The sequence below is a fragment of the Anser cygnoides genome, chromosome Z, assembly GCF_040182565.1.
Source record: "Anser cygnoides isolate HZ-2024a breed goose chromosome Z, Taihu_goose_T2T_genome, whole genome shotgun sequence".
Classification (NCBI taxonomy): Eukaryota; Metazoa; Chordata; class Aves; order Anseriformes; family Anatidae; genus Anser; species Anser cygnoides.
In genome coordinates, this window is record NC_089912.1 from 68,898,948 (window position 1) to 68,909,404 (window position 10,457).

The window sequence follows — 10,457 nt, forward strand, 5'->3', positions numbered from 1 at the left end:
AGAAATGTTCCTTTAACCCAGGTAGACTTCCAATTCCATCTTATAAATCTATATATTAAAATAAAATAAATAAAATAAAATAAAATAAAATAAAATAAAATAAAATAAAATAAAATAAAATAAAATAAAATAAAATAAAATAAATAAAAATAAAAAAGAAAGTGAAACCCTGAGCAAAATTAGAGTCTTGTGAACACTTCTGAAAAACCATGCCTGCAATTTACAAATTCAAGGGCTAGTACTCTTCTGAAATAAATATAGCAGTCCTGATTTTTTGGTGGTACTGTTTCAGGTTTTCTGTTGTTTTAAAACAAACAAACAAACAAACAAAAAGTCTGGATCTGTATGTTAGTTGATAATTTCATTTGTAATTACATTGATATCTTTGAAGATAGCACAGCTTAACAAAAGGCAGGCTCTGTACTTTGTGAACTGTTGAGATGCAAAAAAAATATATACTCAGTTTCTTGTTTAATAGTCTTTTTTTATTTCACTGGTGTTTTTCTGTCCTTAGCACGTAGTATTTCTGTTTCAGAGAACTAATAAAGAAGATGATTATGGAACATAAGAAGAATTATATTACATAGATTAAATTCAAAAGTGAAAACGATTTGAGAAACAAAGAGTGCTCTAAAACCCTGAATACAGTAAAATTGATGATGTGATCAGTTCCTTCATTTGTACAGGTTTGGGAAACACTGAGTCACTAACAGCAGCATAAATGATTTAAGTTAAGTAGCTTAAATTGCTGACTTATTATAGGAAGATAGAAGCTTTAATTTAAAGTCTCACCAGGGTTCATCAAGATCATGACAATTCTTATAAATAGATTTTTAGTCTAATCCAGAGTAAAGAAAGTATATTCATGTCTGGTGCTTTTAAGAAAGTTGACGTTATTGTCAGAGAAATGTTTTACTCTTTGAAAACAGTTTAGCTCCGTACCAATGGTCATATAAGAGGACAAGAAAGATGAAGAATGGAGAAAGAATAAGTTACTTTTTTTAAAATTATGGTCACACAAATCCAGTTTGGGGTACATAGGAGGTACAAAAATTATACATAACTTGTCAACCTCGAAATATTTTAAAAGAAGTCTTAGGTCTGGATCTAAATTTTGGTGCAAATTTTTGTTATAGGATTGCTGAGGATATTTATTTATCCCACAGTGGACTGGAGTTTGCAAGCTTTTAATCATTCAACCAGAATCTTCTTTGCTGCATCATTCTTGTCTTAGCCATTCCTTAACTAGGCCACAAACCGGATGAGATAACAGTTTCTGCAAGGACCAATTCCTCCTTATAAATAACACAAATTAGAAATGGGGAAAAAGGGGATGTCAAGCTTTTGAGGGAGAGGAAGGAGGAGCATTATGTCCAGGAGAAAGGGTGAAACAAAACTGCAGTGCCCTGAAACAAACAAGAAATATCATGAATTACATTTCTTCCCATTCTCATTTTCCTCTGCCACCTGTTTTGCAGAAGATCTTGCTCGTCTGTCTGCTCAGTAGGCTGTCTTGTCGTGGTCCTCCCATCCCCTCTTAGTTATGAAGCAGTTCCTCCAAAAAATGGGGTTGCCACCTGGAAGTATAGATGAGTCTTGCCTCAAAACTGAAGCTCCCTGATTTTTGAGGGCAGGCCACCAATTCTGGAACCCATTCTGCTTAGGAAAGAAGTACAAGCCCCAGAGAGGTGTTTTGGTTGATAGTGACTGTGTGAGCAAATGGTGCAGTAGGAGAGGAGAATCTATAGCAGAACCACTGACAAGGAGGACACAGTGGCTGCCATATGCATGTTGCATGAGTTTTACTTCAGACAACCTCTTGTCTTCCCAGCTGGCCAGAACACCTATTAGCAGCTGGAATAGCTCTCCTGGATTAGTTTTTGCCTGAAAGTACCCAAGGTTGGACACTATTAGTCCTCCTCATATGGTAAAACCAAAGCATAGCAAGTGGTAACCATCAAAATTTCATTCCTAAACCAAGTAAAATACTAATTACAGATAGTTCTTCTGATGACACTTGTGGTCAACACCTTGCACGATGTACTGTTCGGAAACCACTGGAGAGACTCTGAAGTGCATGGCCAGAGCTCCCATCAGCTAAACCTCCTCAGACCACCCAGTTACCTGCTTTTTAGTGCTACTGTTTCACACATTTTATCCTCAGTTAAAAACAAATAAACCAACCAATTAAAAAAAAAAAAAAAAGAATTGCAGTCATGCACTACCATTGCTACCTAGAGAATCAGTGTACAATAAATCCAGAAGGAAACATGTTAAAGAATTTGAATGTGCTGACAGAACATCCATCTTATATTTTAATTTATTTTGTTTTTGTCTATTACTGCTAAAGTTTAATCAAACGTGTTGAATACTAAGGGGTTGGGTCATCTACTGAACCTGTCATCCAAGCCCATCAATTACTACAATTTTTAGATTTAATCTTCTGTTCTTTTTATCTCTTCTTTATCTGTCCAACCTGAATTGCTGAATCCAAAGAATTTCAAAGGGACCATGATTACCAAGACCTGCTAAGTATAGGTCAATGACTGAAAACTGAAGCTGCCTCAGAAAATAAGTTTTGATGCATGAATGTGGACTGCGTAGCAAAAGCATATGCTGCAAATGAAAATTTTTGCTACTGAGAGAAATTACATATGTAAATTAGCTTATTGCCTTTAACACAAGAATAGATTAATTGTAGTGCTAAACCTAAAGATTATATTTAAATAACTGTGACTTTTAATGCTTTGTACTATTGAAGGTATGTTACTGTTTAAGAAATATTTTAAAAGTAACTGAGAGCAGCATTAGATACTAAGCATACTTCATTAACAGTATGGTGTTTTACAAATAGCCCTGTAAGCAGACTCTAACTTTACAGGCTATTTCCCCCTCTTAAAAATTAGAGATCAGACAAAAACTTAGAAAAAACAGAGTAATGAAGCTCATGTCTCATGGCTTGTAAAAACAGAATAAAAGATATATATATATATATATATACACACAATTATGACAAGTAACAAGTACAACTTATTATTGGGTAGAACGTATAGAACCATAATCTACAGGAAGGTTGCAGGATGTCTGCTAATATTTAATTTTCTTGGTTAAGAGACAGTGAAATGTTACAAAAGGTAATCTGGTAATGTAGCATCTAAGCAGTCCTTTTGATCTTTGATTATGAGGATAATTATTTAGAACAAGTCTTTAAATTATTTAGATTCTAAATACTGGAGTGTATTTTGTTGTTGTTGTTTTGTTTTATTTTTGTGTGGTTTTTTTCTTTTTTTTTTTCTTTCTTTGTGACTGATGTCACAAAAGTGACAATGTGACTGAGTGCTCTGGGCTCTGAGCAAACTGCTAAATGCTTTCCAGCACTTTGGTATTAGTGATGTGATATCCCAGACTGGTGGAGGCTGGCAGAGCTGTGACAGTGAGAGGAGGAGGTGGACTGTTCAAAGCCGTTCTCTATAGCAACATCCTGGCAAAAGTAAGAGTTTAACACGCCAAAACTAGTCAGACTTGATCTTCCAAATCTAATTCTTTCCAGTACATATTCATCCAGGGCAAATTTTAGATCAACGCTTCAAAAACCTTATTATTTCTTTATCTGGTATATTTTTGTGTATATAACACAAATGAATATCTGTGTTTTTTTTTTTTGTTTTTGTTTTTTCGTATAAAAACGGCATTGATCAGTATCAGTATTTACATCTGCATAGATAGTTTTGGATTCCTACTCTTTTCCAAACACTAGTTGTGTCTATCAGAAGGAATCCAAGCAGTATTTATTATAAAGTATGTTTCAGAAGCTAAACACTCTGGGGAAACATAGAAGCAAATAATCTAGCTAGCTATTCAGTGCTCCATTTAAATCTAGTTGTTATGAATGAAACAGCTGAAGTGACCTTTGTCATTGGCAGCAGCTTCTGAAAGGCTCTTTCAGACTGACAGCATCAGCAGGAGAAGGGGAGTAGAAACATCCAAGGAAATTCAGGTGATCAGATCATACGTATTACAAAGACTAGTACCTTTATAGGTCCATGATGTTTACATTCACATATGTATGTTTATATTTTTAATGCAATCAGTTCAGACTGATTTGGTTTTTAATTGCTTTGCTGAAGAGCAAAATCAAATGTATAGTTGTAGTCCCAAGCTGGGACTTGGCCCTGTCTGTAGAATCTATGGACAATATAAGCTGTATTTTAATAAAGCAATGAAAACTATATATAATAAGCAAAATGTTGACTTTAGCTTCCGGTTTGAAAATACGTAAAACAAAGCACTCCAGAATTTTGGGAGTGGGTTTCTAATGGTGCAGTTCATTACCAAATATTAAATAAAAGTGAGAAAGGAATCTGTGCAGCTGCCTAACAAGTGAAATCCAGTCTGATTCAAAAGGAACAGTCAGTTTGCAACAACGGCAGAGTTGAAGACTTGCTTGGAGGGACAAAATTCAAAAACAGGCACCTCAACACATGCATGTACTGTCAGTTGGTGAAGCACAAAGAGGAGCAGAGCTCCTCATGGAGGATTTGGAAGAACCAGCTGTTCTACATGTTGATGGTTTTCCCACTCTATGTCTGGAAGATAACGTCTTGCTGTTCCTAGCTTAGAATTTTACCGTTACTTTATTTGTCTCTAGGTGATCTGCACCAACAAAGTTAGCAAAGGGAAGGAGAGATTCTCTCCAGCATAGCACCACTAACAGTCTATGGAAGGAGATGGGTGAGCACATCTTCTGGCCCAGTTAACATCTCAATATAAATACAGCTCATCTATAAAAATAAATAAATGCAAATGTTACCAAACATGATTCCAATGCACCACTGTGGAGATCAAATGTCATCTCTTTTATGGCATCCTTACCTGAAAACACCTAGAACCTCACAGAAGTTTGACTGCAAAACTGCTAAACAAGTCTTCTCACAGAAGAGTTCTTTCACGAGATCATTCTCTTCCACTGTTCAACAAAGTATAGTGAATCTCTTTCCTATAAAAAGAAGAAATAAACCTTTTCAAGACAGTAGAGATTACTTTGATTTCAAATCCCTTTATATATGCTACTTAAAAACTATTCCTGTGCGTTTTTATAATTTACTGGACAGATTTCTCGCAATTTTGAAGTATATTAAACTATAGTTTGGATGGAAAGGTGGTAGAAATCCAGGATCATGAGATTTAAAAATAAATAAATAAAAGGGGAGGTGGGGAGGAGGGAATAAGAACTTCTCTGTAGTACTGGGAATTTCATTTTTCAGATTTACTCAGGAATAGTTTTTCTTCTATTTTCTTATCTCTTTTCTCAAATAATTTAAATTAAGACCTTTTTTTTTTTCCACTTTTAAGAAGTTAGCAGTGATTTGAGGCTGAATTATATATTAAGTAGTGTGTTTTTATACACAAAGGTCTTTTTGTAACTTTTTATAATGTCACTTTTTTCCACTCTTACTCTTAAATACATTGCTAATTGCTAGTGTATTCTATTGCAGATTTGAATGGTGACAACCAAAGCAAAATTTATTAAAGTTGATGATAAAAGCTCTCACAGAGTTCAGCACACTTTCTTCGGGAATATGTCAGGTGAAAGATGGGTTGCAGTCTGGATGCCTGACTTTAAGAACACATCTGATCCACTCCCACTGCAGAACTGAGCAGCTGTGCAGAACTGAGCAGTATCTGTTGTTGTTGTTTTTTTTTTTTTTTTTTGACTGTGTTCTCCAATGACTGTCATAATCTCTCTTTGCTTCTTTTAAGGACCGTAAGTGGTTATCCACATTGCTATCTAAGCAAACTAAGAATGAAACATTTCTTAGCAACCAGTTACCAGGAGTTGTGACATTTTTTGCAAGCTTCAATTTGGCTTTTGTGAATGTGGCCAGTTTTCAGTCTGCCCAGCTGTCAAGTTGTGGTGACGCAGCTGAACTACTGTTTTTTATGAGCTGTATTAATTGAAAAAGTATGGGAAAAGGATGAGAGACTAAACCTGTGTTTGATCAGTGTACTGAGATGAAAGGACATTTTGGATTAGTACAGGAGGCAGATGAAAATAACTAAAATTGATTACCCTGTTTATCGCTGACTCAATTTGTTGGTTCCCTTGGCAACTGGCACTGAAGTAGATGAAGTTACTAGTAGCCTGAAGGAGATCAACACATAAGATTTCTATTTCTATCAGCTACATTAGGCATCTCTTGATTGTCAGAAATACAGAGAGAAAAGTACAATCTAGTGGGGGATTTAGATTGCTCTCACTCCAAGTGTAGGTAGTCCAACCTAATTATTTTTTAAAATATTTGCATCATATGCAGTCAAGAAAATGGGAGAATACTGTGTTCTAATACTGTATCATTTTCACTTATTGTTTTGTTGTCTGATCCAGAGAGTAAGCTAAGTGAGTCAGTGTTTCATGTGGAAAAGTCTGTAAGGAAAAAATCCTCTCTAGTGTTTCAGTGAGATGTGGTAGTCTTTACGTTTATGTATTACTTCTGCACTCTGTTAGATATTTGATCAGAAGTTCCTGCATTTGATGTTTGGTGTGATTTAGTCTTCATTGTGGCAACTGCTTGGGAAGCCTATGAAACTCAGAAATGGTGATTTACAAGAATTGGAATTTTATTGTTGACCGTGCAGTTCACAAATCCATTGGACAGGATGAAACTCGGTACGCAGTGGCTCTAGGTTTCCAGCGAAGATGTGGATTTTCCACAATTTTGGTTCTCTGTTTGGATGTCTTTTTATTTTTGAATGTTCTCTTCCCTCAGCCTACAGAAAGAATGACTGGGAGATTGTATTGTTTGTTCTGCTAACAGGATGTAGTTCAAGAGCTGTAATACAGAATTTACTCAGAACCGTGTGTTTTCAAGTGCTAAACTTTACTGATGGAGATTTTATCTTCTACCTCAGTCCCACACTTTATTTGGCTCTTTATTTCTTTCAATAGTCTGATCCATAAGGGTGTGAGAGCTGGGATGTGAGGCCTTTCATGTCAATATTCACATTTCTCCTTCCTTGAAGACAGGTCTTCTGAAAAATCAAACGATGGTGAAGCCTTTCAGTCTTGTTTTCAGACCCTTTTGCACAATTGGAGCATGAAAACCAGAGAACTGGGGAGCCAGACCCTGGCTCTCTGTGGCTCTGTCTGTACTTTGGGATCTGGGAAACCTTCCCAGTTTCCAGACCTGGACACTTGCCCTGAGCACGTTGACTCCCTGTAGGACAAAATCTGTCTGTGCCATTTTCCGTTCATACACACGCGCAAATGTATACTCTGTTTCTAAGGAGAAAGTCTGGGCACGTAGGCCAGAGTGTTCCCACAGTATACCTCATCTGGATTGTCTGGGCTTGCCAAAAAGCCTGCTTAAGTTGCAATCTAGACATACTTGGAATGACTTTTACGCGGTTGTTTTCTCTGAATTTTAAGTGAATCTCCTCATTGAGATACCGTGAGCCCTAGACCATATATACACATGTAAAATACTTCAGACATTTTACAAAACAGGGAATATTTTTTATGAGAGGTTTCTGTATGGCTGTGATTCAGAAAACTTCAGAGCATTTCCAGTTAATATAGGTCAAGAGAACAGGATTCTTACACACTGAATGGAAAGCATTCAGTTGCCCATAAGAAACATATGCACTGCTGGCAGTAATATAGCAGCAACTGTAGTCATCTTTGGCAGACTACGGTTTTTCTTGTTGTGTAGAAATAATTTCTCATACTCTGTTTCCATCTGCTCTTAAGTGTGGCTCTGAGTTTGTGGACTTCACTGTGGGCTTTCCTGCCTACAGATCTGCTGCTCTATAGGGAGCTGGCTCCAACTAGTAAAACTAGAAGAATAAAATCAAAAGATTAATTCCAGTTTTCTCTTTCAGTGCTTGTTTTTTGATGTTTAAATGAATAAATCACCTTGGAGCTTTTCTCTACATTTAGCACTGAGTGCTTACATATTAACAGCTGCACACAGAGTAACCTTTTAAAATAGGGTTTTATTTAATTAAGCCATATGCTAGCAACAAATCCTAACCCACTCAATTGTAAATTGTCACAGTTGTGCAGTGTGCTTTCTCCTGCTGAAATCTGATTTGGTCGGTTTTCTGCCATAGGGTATATATTTGGAACAAACCAAATTCTCAGGCTTAATGAGCAAGAAACTGAAAGACCCTGAAAACCTATCTTATTTGAGTTAACCAGAGAGATCAGCAACATCGAGTGTTCTGTTCCCAGATGGAGCTTGTATAGAAAGCAGTCACAGAGATGCTTTAAGGTGTGTTGAGACAGACACTGAAACTGGCCCATCTGGGAGCAAAGTCCTAACAGACTGCAAAAGATGAAAATGTAAAGGCCTTCTTGGCACTGGGATATTAGCCCTACCTACCTGTTTTTCTTCTAGGCTTTCTTTTGAAGGTATAGAGAAAAAAAGAAAACAGAACACTGAGAGGAAGTAATACAGTAGTTTCTAAGGTCACTTTTTTTTTTCTGTTCTAAGAATGTTTTTTCACCTTACTACAGAATTTAATTTTCTTTTTTTCTGTTTCTGATTAAAGCAAAAGCAATGACTGGTATGGATGGAACTTACAGAGCCGTAGTACTGCTAATTGAGATTTGTTCCAATGACATCAATGAAGCAACAGCAGAAGTGCTTCCTACCATAGAGACAATGATATAGCTGTGACAAGAAAGTGAAATGAGGTGAGGATTAATGCTGCTGCCTTCTTGAAAATCATAGAAAAAGTTGCTCACTTTCTTATGGATAAACATTCACTTTAATTTCTGGAGTACCAATTTAAATGTTACTTTTTCCACATCTGACTACAAAATCTCATCACCAGCACCTTCCCCCAGCAGTGCCCTGTGCTGCTTAAAGGGTATTGAACTTCCCAGCTACTACTCTTCCCAGACCAGAAAAAAAAAACAGATTTGCCTTCAGGGATACATTGTTGTTATTTAGCCTAATTCAAAGCACAATGAAGTCAAAGAAACATTCTTCCTTTATTAGAATAAGGTATTTTTTCTATCTGAGAATGAGTTATATATGAAGAGCCTCTGCCGAGCAAGAAATGGCCACTCTGTTTAGTCAAACAAGATTCAGGGAATTCAAATTAATTCAGTTATTTGCCTCTAAGGATATTTTCATAATCCTCTGGTTTTAAGCTCTGAGAAAAACCTAGTTATCACTGCTACAGGTGATTTGGAAATTTAGCTTGATATGTATATGAATATTCCAATATATGTTGATCTGCATTCATGGAGCTGCGTTGGTGTAGTGATGTCACTAACACCATGAATCCAGGCTGATGACATTGCGCAGCCTCTGCATTTCCTGGGAGTCATGGTAGACAGCAGGCTGACCATGAGCCAGCAATGTGCCCTTGTGGCCAAGAAGGCCAACGGTATCCAGGGCTGCATTCGGAAGGGTGTTGCCAGCAGCTCAAGGGAGGTGATCCTGCCCTTCTACTCAGTCCTTGTGAGGTCCCACCTGGAGTGTTGTGTCCAGTTCTGGGCTCCCCAGCACAAGAGGGACATAGAACTATTGGAGAGAGACCAGCAGAGGGCTACGAAGGTGATGAGAGGACTGGAGCAACCGTCGTACAAGGACAGGCTGAGAGAGCTGGCCCTGTTTAGCCTGGAGAAGAGAAGGCTGAGGGGAGACCTTATTAATGTTTATAAATATCTGCGGGGAGGGTGTTGAGAGGATGGAGCCAGTCTCTTTTCAGTTGTGCCCAGTGACAGGACGAGAGGCAATGAGCACAAACTGAAGTACAGAATGTTCCAGCTGAATATGAGAGGGCACTTCTTTTCTGTGAGGGTGACAGAGCACTGCAACAGGTTGCCTGGAGAGCTTGTGGAGCTTGTGTGAATCTCCTTTTCTGGAGATATTGAAAATCTGCCTGGATGCCATCCTGCACAATGTGCTCCAGGTGATCCTGCTCAACACGGGCATTGGACTAGATGATCTTCAGGGGTCCCTTCCCAATCCTGCCCATTCTGTGACTCTGTGGTTCTTTAATGATTCTATGATGACACCACCACTTCAGGTAGTCAAGAGATGCTGTTTGATTCTACCGTCCTCCTTGGACAGCCAATAGCTGATAATGTTCCTGATATTCTTTAAACATCTCTTGATTTCTCATGCATGTTTCCACTCTATTGGGCCAAATTCCTCATGCCCAGGCTCTTTTCTACCTTAGCAGGTGATAAGTTGTTCCCCAGTTTCTTGTGTCCTCCTCGATGGCCTCTCCAGGGCATCTCCTGTACTCAGGTGTCCAGCTGCACGTCAGGGACGTCCCTGGCTCCCAGGCACAGTTCCCAGGCCGAAGGCCGAGCTCCCGGCCCGGACCCCAGGCTGGCAGACATTGCTCCTGTCAGCGTGGAGCAGCCATTTCACGTCAGCGTTTTCTCACAACAGTCATGTTAATTCCCTAAGTGCTGCCACCAGGGGCACCCCAAGGGC

At 38.1% G+C, this 10,457-nt stretch overlaps 1 long non-coding RNA gene across 1 annotated transcript; it reads right to left on the reverse strand.

Moving 5' to 3' along the window:
• Positions 1 to 601: 601 nt before the first annotated feature.
• Positions 602 to 10,315, reverse strand: LOC106036377 (uncharacterized). The gene is made up of 3 exons (XR_007158412.2): positions 10,190 to 10,315; positions 4,873 to 4,996; positions 602 to 1,577 (listed from the first exon to the last, which is right to left on the reverse strand). It is a non-coding gene; the product is annotated as an uncharacterized lncRNA (long non-coding RNA).
• Between the last annotated feature and the right edge of the window lie 142 nt (positions 10,316 to 10,457).